The 12,161-nt window shown below is 44.6% G+C and overlaps 1 protein-coding gene across 5 annotated transcripts in view; it reads left to right on the top strand.

Annotated features, from left to right (window-relative positions):
- The window catches only part of EYA3 (EYA transcriptional coactivator and phosphatase 3), a 119,892-nt gene that overhangs the window by 1,164 nt on the left and 106,567 nt on the right, over positions 1–12,161 (top strand). The gene's annotated exons all lie outside the window — the stretch shown is intronic.

Raw genomic sequence — 12,161 nt, 5'->3', positions numbered from 1 at the left:
CACACACACACACACACTAGAGAGAGGATGTGGACAAATTGGAGAGAGTTCAGCAGAGGGCAACAAACATGATGAGGAAGGTGGGGAACATGACTTCTGAAGAGCAGCTGAGGGAGCTGGGCTATTTAATCTGGAGAAGAGATGACTGAGGGGGAATTTAACAGCAACTTTCAACTCCCTGAACAGGGATTCCAAAGAGGATGGAGCTGGACTGTTCTCAGTGGTGGCAGCTGACAGAACAAGGTGCAATGGTCTCAAGTTGCAGCCAAAGAAGTTTAGGTTAGATATTGGGAAGAACCCTTTCATGAGGGTAGTAAAACACTGGAACAGGTTATCCAGTTGTGGAATCTGCATCCTTGGAGGTTTTTAAGACCTGGTTAGATAAAACCTCATCTGGGATGATTTAGTATGGGGATCTGGTCTTGCTTTGATCAGGGGGTTGGACTAGATGACCTGCTGACGACCTAATTTTCTTTGATTCTATGATAAAAGGGGGTATAATGAAAAGGTTAGAGGTTCATTCTTAGCATAAGTGACACTCTGGGCAAGCATAGAGTTTTTCAGGTTCTGTGACTAACAGTGTACAAGAGAATGATGTGGCTCCCATCCTTTTGGCCACTGCTCCACAGTCCTGACTGCACATCTATTTAGAGTTGATCAATTGAAGACACAGTCCTTGGTGTAAATCCAGAGTAAGGCTTGAATGTGTGCCTCTGAATCTGTAGCAAAATACCTTGGGTGCTGTACTTTTTTAACTCTGAACATGTCAAAGGTTGTCCAGTGAAGGTAGATAGGACCTGCTATCCCTGTCATAAAATATGAAAGCAAGGAGACATTCAGAAAAAGTAAAGGATAGCATATTCTAAATTAATTAAAGGAATTACTTTTCTGCACAGCATGTAGCCTGTGAAACTCATTGCTATAGGCTGTTATTTAGATTGAGAACATGTCAAGATTGAAAAAGAGATGGGGTATCTTTATCCAGACTTAATAATTAATGCTACCTTTTTTGAAGGAATAACAGCTTCATGCATCATGGGTTATGATGATCTCTACCTAGCAGGGATTAAAATGAGATTGCTATGAAGTAGACTGTCTTGCATCACCTTGTGATTTCTTGCATCTTTCTTATGTTAAAGATGGGATGCCAAACTAGACAGACTTCTGGCATAATCCATTATGGTCAGTCATGGTTTATTTTCTTTCGGTGACTTCTTTTTGTAACTGTATAGAAAAATTAATAGTTCTATAAAGAAAATTTGCGGATCTGCCAAGACTCAGTTGTGCATTGCCAGAGGAAAGTGTTTTGGAATACAGCTGGGGGATGCTCTCCTACCCATCCCCTGTCCCTCTCTCCCTCCCTGTCCACGTTTCCTGCAATGGCTCTGGCAGCAGGGAGGGCAAAACAGCAGCAGCAACCACCAGCAGTTCACTGTGGTTGGAGGGAGAGGTCACCTCATTTTGGAGGTTTTGTTTTTTTGTGGTTATCTATCTCCCAAGGCTATCTAGTTCAGCCCCCTGCTGAAGACAGGATTATTTCTGAGCAACTCATCTCAGTAAAGTGTCTGTCCAGTCTTGCTTTTGAAAATTAGCAAGGATGGAGATTCCATAATCTCTCTAGGCAGCCTTTTCCAAAGATTGACCACCCTCATAGTAACTTCCTTCTAATCTGAAACCTAAATTTCTTCTGCAGGAGCTTGAGACCATTACTCTCAAGCCCTGTCACCTGTGGCCACAAAGAAAATTCCATTTCCATCTTCTTTATAATCATCCTTCAGGTATTTGAAGAGTGTTATCAAATCTCGCTCTGTCTTCTCTTTTCTGACTAAATAACCCTAGCACTTTCAGCCTTTCCTCGTAAGTCTTGCTTCCCAGGCACCTTGTCATTTTGTGGTGCTCTGCTGCACTTTTTCCAACTAGACTCATTCCAAGAGTCACCTAAGCTCATTTGCTCCTTGAATGCCCTTGCAATACCCTTATACCCTTCCCTAGGGATATGATCACATTTTCCCCACCCCCCCTTTTATAGGATTGCTTTCTGAGTTTTGACTCCTTGAAGAGATTGCTATCCAGCCAGGCTGATCTGCTACACTTCCCAATTTTCTATGACATCAGGATAGCTTGCTGCTGTGCCCTTTACAAGGGGCTCCTTAAAGTACAGTCATCTATCTCTCGTGGAATCCTTTTTCCCCTCAAACTTACCTCCCAGGGGATCCTGCCTACCAGTTCCCTACAGCCACCCCAAAACATGCAGTAGTCCCCACTCCCAGTGCCACTGCTGCCTGGCCCAGCCCCTCCTCCTCCACCTCTCACCAGGAAGAGCCCAGCACAGTCCTAGCTTGCAGTGGGCAGCCCGCCCTCACCCCATGCATGGGTCTGGGAACACATATCCCCCATGCCTCCCCCATGTGTATGCGGAGTGGCCAGAGCTTGCCCTGCTCTACTCCCTTACCATGGGGGCCTTGATCTGCCTGCTTCCCCGTGCCCCTTCCGCCCACAGACTTACTGGCCAGATGTTGGTCTCCAAGCTGTTGGGCTGTACTCCTGGCCACGTGCATGCACATAGCTGCAGCATGCATTTATTGGTGACATTATAGGTCACGTCAGCAAAAAAAAGCCGATTGCTGATAATGTCAATTTTCCTTTTATTTGTGCTGATACAATACGGACCAGTCTATTGATACATCTCTAGTTGTTAGTCCCTCAGTCTGTCTTCTGGCATTTTGCAGTACTGGTTGTAGCAAAACTGGATAATCGATTACTATCATTCTTAACACCTTTCTAAATTTCATCTTTAATATCTAGTTTCAGGATAATTGGGTTCTAATATAAAAGAGACAATGATTCATTTACAAACTGGGTTTTGCTTGTGTGAATTATAGGGAGGTTGCAGATCTTCTGAAAAAGAAAAGGGAGGCTTACCAACAATGGAAGCTAGGAATTGGCCCCAAGGAGAAGTACATAAGATTGGCCCATAACTGTAGGGTGCAGTTTAGAAAAGGAAAGGGAGGGACCTAAATCAAGGACAATAAGAAGTCCTTCTATAGGTACATAGGTAACAGGAGGAAAACCAGTGAAAGCATGGGACTGCTGCATAGTGCATCTGGACATCTGATCACTGACACCAAAGAGAAAACTGAACTTCTAAATGAGTACATCACATTTGTATTCCACCAGTCTAAGAGTGATAGCCTACCAAATGCAAATATAACACAGAATAGTCACAGTAGGAATGATCACCTACCAATAGTCAATGTAGAGCTAGTGGAAGAACAGCTGAAGTGGCTGGATATGTATATGTCAATAGGACTGGATGAACTCCATCCAAGAGTGCTGAAAGAACTGGCTGAAGTAATCACAGGACCGCTGGTGAACATCTTTGGGAATTCGTGGCACTCAGAAGAGTTCCAAGAAGACTGGAAGAGGGCCAGTGTTGTGCCCATCTTCAAGAAGGGGAGGAGAGAGGACCCAGGGAACTACAGGCCAGTCAGCCTGACCTCAACCCCAAGAAAAATCCTTAAAAAATTTCTCAAGGAGTCCATATGAGATACGCTAGTAGAAGGCAAAATTTTGAACAACAGCCACCATGGTTTTGTCCAGGGTAGGTCATACATGTGTGGAAGAAATCAAACTTCGTGTTGTGGTTGAATCAGAACTAACAGAGCCAGCTTTTCTTTATTTAAGGCTATACTGTGATCACAGGGAGAATTTCATACAGCAAGGGGAATCACCCACTTGTCTGTTTCAAAGGATTTCTCAGACTCTCTAAGTTTACAAGCGTATTTATATGTAAGACAGAGAAAGAGATGAAAAATACACCTTGGAGAAACAAAACAATAGTAAATTACACAGAAATTTAGGAAGTTTACTTAAACAAACTATCTATGCACAGGGCAAGATATCAAGATAACCCAAGGTGTGCAGGATTCCTTATCTCAGAACATTTAACTGAATTAAGCAGTATCAGCAGTTCTGGTCTTTGTCTGTTTTTCTAGTCAAGTAAGTTAATTACTTCTACACATGACTAATCTCATCTCCTCCTATGACCAGGTTATTCACTACCTGAATAAGGGAGATGAGGTTAACATCATTTACTTAGACTTTAGGAAGGCCTTTGACTTGGTGTCCCATGAGGCTCTCATGGTAAAACTAGGGGACTATGGGCTCAACAGTTCAATGGTCAGATTGAAATGGGTGTGAAACTGGCTGTGGGTTCAGACCCAGAGAGTACTAATAGATGGATCTGTGTCAACCTAATGGAAGGTGGTAGCCAGTGGGGTCTCCCAGGGTTTGGTACTTGGACTGGTGCTTTTCAACATCTTCATCAATGATCTGGCACACTGGCAAAATTTGCCAATGACACTAAGCTCTGGGGAAATGTGGCTATGCATCAGAGCAGGCTGATAATCCAGGAGGACCCAGACAGATGAGTTAGATGGGCGGACCAGAACCAGTTGCAGTTCAACCCTGAGAAGTATAAAGTGCTCCATCTGGGGAAGAAAAATCCACAACAAACTTACACACTTGGTGGTGCTGCGCTAGTTAGCACCACATCCAAAAGGGCCCGGGGGGGGGGGTCATAATTGACCATAAAATGAATATGAGCCACCAGTGTAATGCTACATTTAGCAGAGCAGACAATACACTGGCATGCATCAACCAATGCATATCAAGCAAAACTAAGGAAGTTGTTCTCCTGCTCTACTCGGTATTGATGAGGCCACAGCTGGAGTACTGCGTCCAGTTCTAGGCGTCACACTTCAAGAAGGATGTGGAGAAACTTGAGAGAGTTCAGACCTTTAATCATGAGTGGCTCTTCTCTGAAGAGCAAGCCATACTAGGGAAGGCTGGCAGATATGGAACTGTTAAGCCTAGAAAAGAGAAGACTTCAAGGGGATTTGGTTGAAGTTTACAACTGTATCAGAGGCTAGGTAAACAGCTATTCACCAAAGCGCTCTAGGGGAAAACCAGGAGCAACAGTCATGAACCTGTAGAAGGTTTCAGACTGGATACAAGGAAAAACTTCATGGTTCATGTGCCCAGACTCTGGAATAGACTCCCAGTAGAGGTGGTGCAGGCACCTATCCTAGAGCTTTTCAGAAGGAGACTGGACGCATACCATGCTTGGGTTATTTGACCCCAGTGGTGTTTCCTGCCCAGAGCATGGGGCTGGACTTGATCTCACCAGGTCCCTTCCAGCCCTAAACTTCTGTGAATCTAAGAGTGTTTGTGTTAATGGATTTCATGGAAGTATTTCTATAATGCATGAATAGTCCCTGCCTTCATGTACCAAAGGAAAGGTTAAAGGGGTGCACCAATACAGATTTTTTGGGCCAATACATGTAGCTGATTATTAATGAGCCATATTGGTTTGTTAATTGGTTCAGCTGATTATTAATGAGCCATACTAATGGCCAGTATGGAAGTACAGCAGCATCCAACTGGTAAATCTGTTTTGGGGGAAGAGGTGTGGAGGGGTGCAGATTGAGCCCCCCGTAGTGAGGGAGGGCAGGAGGATGAGCTCCTCCTGCTTGTTCCCCAAGCTCCTGGCATTTGTGTACAGGCAGGCGAGTGTCCCCTTGGGGGCTCTTGCCTTGCCCACAGATTGTACCAGGGCTGGGGCAAGGGTGTGCTCCCTTAAGTGCCTTGGCCCGCTGGCTTTGCAAGGGTTGCTCAGCGGGCCAGCAGTGGCAGTAGTCCCCCCATCCCCCAGTGGGCTTAGTTTAAAGCCCAGTGGAGTGAGATGGAGGCCATCTCTTCCCAGTAGCTCACTGCCTCTCTCGCCAAAGAGCGGGCTGTGGTCATGGAAGCCAAAGCCTTCCCGATGACACCAGCACCACAGTCTTTGGTTGACTACGTGGATCCTCCTCTCCCTCCTCAGCCCATAGCCCGAGACTGGGAGAATCGATGAGAATACCACCTGTGCTCCCAGACCCTTTAGCCCTGCTCCCAACTCCCTGTAGCGCCTCATGACCCAGCTAGGAGTGTTCCAAGCTCAGTGCCACTCTGGTCCCAGCCCACCTTTGCCCCGCATGCAGAAATGGGGGCATATGTCCCCCCCATGCCCTCCCAGGTGTGTGTAGTGGCGGCAACCACCCCCTCCCTAGGCCTCTCTGGGTAAGGTGCTTGTGGCTCCGTTCCCTGCTCAGTCCTGGCTGTGCGCTGCCTGCCCAACTCCCGCTCCCTCACCATGGGGGCCTACATCTGCCTTGCCCCCTATGCCCCTTCTCCCCTCTCATCCCCTCTACCACAACAGGCTTACCAGCTGGATGCCGGTCTCTGTGCTGCCCAGCTGCATATCAGAATCAGATTGGTATCGGCCCAGATATTTTCTATTGGTGCACCCCTGTCAATTTTCCTTTTATAAGTGCCAGTATGATATTGACTGATGATATTGCACCCTAGTTATAGTTAAACATAACCAGAGACCAGGCCCATTGCTCTGAACACAGAGCAGCACAAACACATTGTGATAGTAACTCAATTAAATTTATAGTTTCTGGTTATTAGGTGAATTGTTAATAGAGTTAATAGAAATGTATGCAGTATGTGTATGTGAAACGGATTTTGGCAGGCCAGAACTGACTCTGAACTAGTATTTGAACAAATTCAAACTAATATCTATAGATTTTTTTTTCATTTATTACCTTGTTAGGCAAGAGCAGGAGAATTTGAAAGTAAAATCAAAATTTTCAGTTTCCCAACTGAGAGAATTGTGAACAAAAAAACAGTAATGGTGCAAAGTGAATTTGATTTTTTTTTTTTTTTAAGCCTACCTGCCTCATTAGTGTGCAAAATTTAAGCAACCATTCTACACGGCGAGAGATGCGTGTAGGAGCATCAAGATAGTGTCAAGCTTTGCTTTAATAATCTTTGCGTATGTTTCTCCTTTCCCTTTTATGGACAGAAACACATAGGTTTCAGGGTTACTTTTAAAGACTGCTTATTTTTATTACTCATTAAGTACTACAGTGACTAGGACAATTATGAGAGTTAGGACCTTTGGGACAGAGGCACAGTCATATCGGTGGATCTGTGCACATCCCAATGTAACAATTTTAAGTTTGCTATTATAAATTAAGCTTGTTATTGTACTTTAATATCTTGTTTTGCTATATAAAAACACAATAACAAGTATTCTTTCTTTCTTTTTGTATTTTTTTTAATGATACTTGGATGTCTGGATGAATGAATGTAGAGTGATTGGTAAGAGCAGAAATAAGGTACGTATCAGGAAGCAAGTTACCAAATGGTGAATCATGGTGGAGTGACTAAAGAATTCAGTCTGTACCAGGCAAAGAATAAAGATAAGCAGAAGAGACAAGATTGAAGACAAAGTCTGCAACATCTCAGAGCTAAAGACTCCGGACACAGCCCACACTAGCAATAACGGAACAACGTTGTAAACAGAATGATTGAAGAGTACCACCTAAAGACAATGATGCATGAGCCTAACTGCTTGTTAGAATGGAAAAGTACTGAGATTTCAGACAAAGGAGCCACAGAATCAGGAAAGGCAGACCAGTTACCCAACACCAACTTGATAACCCCTATAAAGGAGAGAGACTTAGCAGCAAGAAGTGGGAGGACACTCTGAAAACTTTCCTGGAAGCACAGATTTCTACATGCCCTGGTTCTAATCTTGTACTCTTTAGGCTGGCCACCTAGTGTAGTACTGAGCAATGGATTTTGGTAACTATAACATCTGCAGAGTGATTGAGAGTGAGTATGTGTGTATGTATGAGTGCTCTTTTGAATATTATAATCAATAAACATGGCATTTTGCCTTATCCCCCTCATTAGGTCATAGTATTGTAGTAGCTAGGATCAGGAGGGACCTGAACAGATCATCTAGCCTGACCCCCTGCCACAGACAGGAATGAATGCTGGGTTCACAAGACCCCAGACAGGTGATCATCTAACTTCTTTTTGAATTTACCCAAGGTAGGGGTGAGGACCACTTCCCTAAGAAGTTGGTTTCAGATTCTGGCCACCCTAACTGTAAAATACTGCCTCCTGATCTCTAACCTAAACCCTGTTCTCCATCAGCTTATTACCATTGTTTCTCATCACCCCACGTGGTGCTGGGGAGATTAGGGCTCTTCCTGTTTGCTGATGGTCTCCCCTGATGAGTTTGTAGGCAGCCACCAGGTCCCCCCTCAGCCTCCTCTTGCCGAGGCTGAACAGGTTCAGGTCCCTCAGTCTCTCCTCATAGGGCCTGTCCTGCTGCCTTCTCACCAAAAGGATTTAGTTACCTGGTTATAAAAGGCAGTCAGCTTGGTCAGGCAGGACCTGCCTTTGATGAACCCATGCTGGTTGCCCCTGAGCATAATCTTTCTTGCTGGCCCCCCACAGATGTGCTCCTTGATGATTTTCTCCAAGATCTTCCCGAGGACTGAGGTGAGGCTTACAGGCCTATAGTTACTTGGGTCCTCCTTCCTCCCTTTCTTAAAAATGAGGACCACAAGATCTCACTTGTCATTTGAGCAATTGGTTATTTGTGCAACATCTGTGTCTGTGAGGAGCCCTACTGTCCACTAGTGGTGCTGCACATGAACATAAAGTTCTATCAGTATGAGACAGTTTGCAGTGTCTGGAACCAGGGTGGTCAATAAGGAGGCAGGTGAAAGAGACCCAAGTTATAGCAATAAATACATTACGTTCAGGCTTGGCAGGATTCTGTTTCTATTGGTAACCGTTGGTTTTGCCTTTTGCTCACAGACGGATGAAAAAATATTTCCATCTTCAATAAGCAAAATTTATAGAAAGGGGATATAAGAACAATGATGGTTGATTGTACTGACCATAGTTTGGACTGCAACTCCCAGAAACTCCAGGGGACTGGGAATAAAGGACGAGGAAGGGACAAAGTGAATAAGGGAGCTACCATAAGCGGAGCCAGGACTGATGGCAGCTCTGCTGCCCAGCTGGCAGCAGTTTTACAATAGTTACATTTCTCAATAAATTGTCTGCCTCCACACTACTAATTTCACATAACTCTGAAAATTTAAATTGATAAAAATCTAAATAAATCATTAAAAATAAACAATGATATCTGTCAAAATTATTAAAAAAATAAAAATTGAATTCTGCTAAGCCTATTTATATTCCTTGTGGAAAGAAAATATAGGCACACTTTTTTCAGAAACATCAAGCCTCAGGAGGTAACTAGAGTCAGGGACTCCTTGGGGATTTTATTGCTGCAGATCAGGGAGTCCAGAAGTCTTGAGAGTCCTAGTTCAGTACCATAGCTTCCATCTCTTTCCCTCCAGGGCAGAACACCTTAAAGCTCTGAGGTCCAGCAGCAGTCCATGTTAGCCGTATTTTCCCACAGCCAAGGGCCCTAAATAGCCTGAGATATCTGAGTAAAGGGGCAGCTTTTGTGATGTGGGCTCAGAGCCACAGACCATGGAAGCATTGCAGTGGCCCAGCCTAGGGACATTCCTCATGTCAGGGCTGCCCTTGCATATCCAGGGCAATCCACATAGCTAGAAGCCTGTATAAAAGAGATGCCTATCATGAATAAGAATGCCAGCAGTATCTTTCTTCGCAGCAGCTGGAGGTAAGTGCCATTCTTCTCACCCATAGCCATCGTTGATGGCTGCCACAAAGTTTGAAAGCCTTTTTCATTTCTATTTTTTGTCTCTCTTTTAAATAGCACCCCCTACCTCTTGCTGTGAGTTTTCTGGAATAGTTTTTTCTATTTTATTTATTTGTATGGAATACAGCAACCGAATGCCAGAACAACCTATAAACAATGGCACTGAGATCCTGGGTGGAGGACCATAGCCCCTGCTACAGAGGAAGGCAAAAACCCTCACAGTCCATACCAATCTGACCATGGGATAAAATTCCTTCCTGATCCCAAATATGATTGGTCTGCCCCTGAGCGGAGGGGCAAGACCCTCTAGTGAGGAACCTATGATTTAGGTCCCAGCAGGAGCATTGGCACATCCCAGTCAAAATCCCCAGTCTTAGCTGTAGAATACCCAGAGTCTCTGAGGGAGGCTTAAAAACACTTGGATTAAAAGTCTGGGGTAGGGGAGGCAAGTGCAACTAGCAAAGCCCGGAATCATGAGACATACTCACTAGAACATAAGCATAGCTATGCCAAGATCATCCCTAACCAGTGGCTATCCAACCTCTTGAACAGCTCCTGTGACGGAGAGTTCATGACTTTCCTAGCCAGTCTGATCCTCTGCCTTACTATTCTAACAGTGAAGAACTTTTTCCAGGCATCCAGTCTAAACTTACTTGGCTACAACTTGAAGCCACTGTTCCATGTCCTATTCTTTGGAGCAAGAGAGAAAAGGTGCTTCCCCTCTTCATGGCAGCCCTTCAAGTATTTGAAAACTATTATCATGTCTCTTCTTAAGTGCCTTTTCTGCAAGCTGAACATGCTTAGCTCCTTCAGCTTCTCCTCACATGACTTGTGTTCCAAGCCCTTTATCATCTTTGTTGCCCACTTCTGTCCCCTCTCTAATTTCACAGATTTCATAGCTGTTAGGGCTGGAAAGGACCTTAAAGATCATCAAATCTAGCCTCCTGCCCCAGGGGCAGAAAGTCAGCTAGGGTCAAAGAATCCCAGCAAGATAAACATCCAAATGTTTCGTGAATGAGTCCAGAGTAGGTGCCTGCATCACTTCTGGATGGAGTCTATTCCAGGTCTTGGGGGCTGGGACCGTAAAGAAATTTTTTTCTTATGTCCAGGGTAAAACGGTCTTGGAGGAGGTTGACTGTTGGTCCTTGTTTTCCCTTGGGGCACTCTGGTGAACAGAAGTTCTCCCAGATTCTGATGCATACCCCTTGTGTACTTATAAGTAGCCACCAGGTACCCCCTGAGCCTGCACTTTCCAGGCTGAAGAGTCCCATGGCTCTCAGCTTCTCTCCATAAGGCCTATTCTCTTGCCCTCTGATCATGTGCGTGGCATCTGATCATTCTCCATGTCTCTTTTTTTTTTTAAATTTGGAGCCTTAGAACTACACACAGTAAACCAGATGAATTCTAACCAGTGCTGAGTAGGGTAACAGCATCTATCACCTCTCATGTCTTGTACCTAATGCTTCTGTTGATGCACCCCAAAATTGCATTCACCTTTTGTGCAGCTGCATCACACTGCAGACTTGTATTGAGTCTGTGTTCTACCAGTACTTCAAAGTACTACTTTCATAGTGCTGCCATCCAGCCAGGTGTCACCCCTTTTACATTGTATTTTCTATTTTTTATTATCATCTTTCCTGTGGTTAGCACCTTGCATTTGGCTGCATTGGACTTTATCCTGTTAGCTTTAGTCCAACTTTCTAATCTGTCGAGATCTAGTTGAATTGTGCTTGCATCCTCCAGTATGTTTGCAGTCCTTTTCCTGCTTTGTCATCTGCAAAATTGCTCAAGAAGCTTTTTTTATGCCAGCATCCAAATTGTTACCAAACACATTGAGCAGTACTGGGCCCAGGACCAGACCTCTGTGAGACTCCACTCAAAGCCTCCTGCCATTTTGACATGCACTTCTTAATAATTACCCTTTGCCTGCAGCTATTGAACCTCTTATCTATCCACCTTATAGTAGTTTTATATAACCCACATTTCTCTCAGTTGTTTATGAGGCAGTTATGTGGGATCTTGTCAAAAGCCTTGTTGAAGTTCAGATGCACTACATCCACAGCACTGCTGTTATCAGCCAAGTAGTTACTTTGTCAAAAAGGGACATGGAGTTTGTTTGACACAATTTGTTTTTCATACATCCATGCTGGCTGCTTGCGATCAGCCTTTCTTCCTCCAGATGCTTGCAAATGAACTTCCTTAGCATATGCTTCAGTTACTGCCCAAGTATTGAGGTGAGGCTAACCAGTCTGTAGTTCCCCGGGTCCTCCTTTTTGTAAAGAGATGCACTACGTTGGCCCTTTCCCAGTCCTCTGTACCTCTTTTTCCCAGCAAAGGGAGATAAGTCTGACTGTGGAAACTATCGAGGTATCGTCCACCTCTCCATTGCTGGGAAGATCCTTGGTCAAATTGTGCTGACCCAACTGTTTCTTCTTGCTGAGGAAATCCTTCCAGAGACTCAGTGCGGTCTGAGACCATCGAGAGGAGAGGAGAGGAGGGAGAGGAGGATCCACATAGTGAACCAAAGACTGCGGAGCTGGTGTCATCGGGAAGGCTTTGG

This window comes from Crocodylus porosus, unplaced genomic scaffold, assembly GCF_001723895.1.
Source record: "Crocodylus porosus isolate Cpor-Errol unplaced genomic scaffold, CroPor_comp1, whole genome shotgun sequence".
Lineage (NCBI taxonomy): Eukaryota > Metazoa > Chordata > Crocodylia > Crocodylidae > Crocodylus > Crocodylus porosus.
This window is presented reverse-complemented; position numbering and strand designations above follow the sequence as displayed.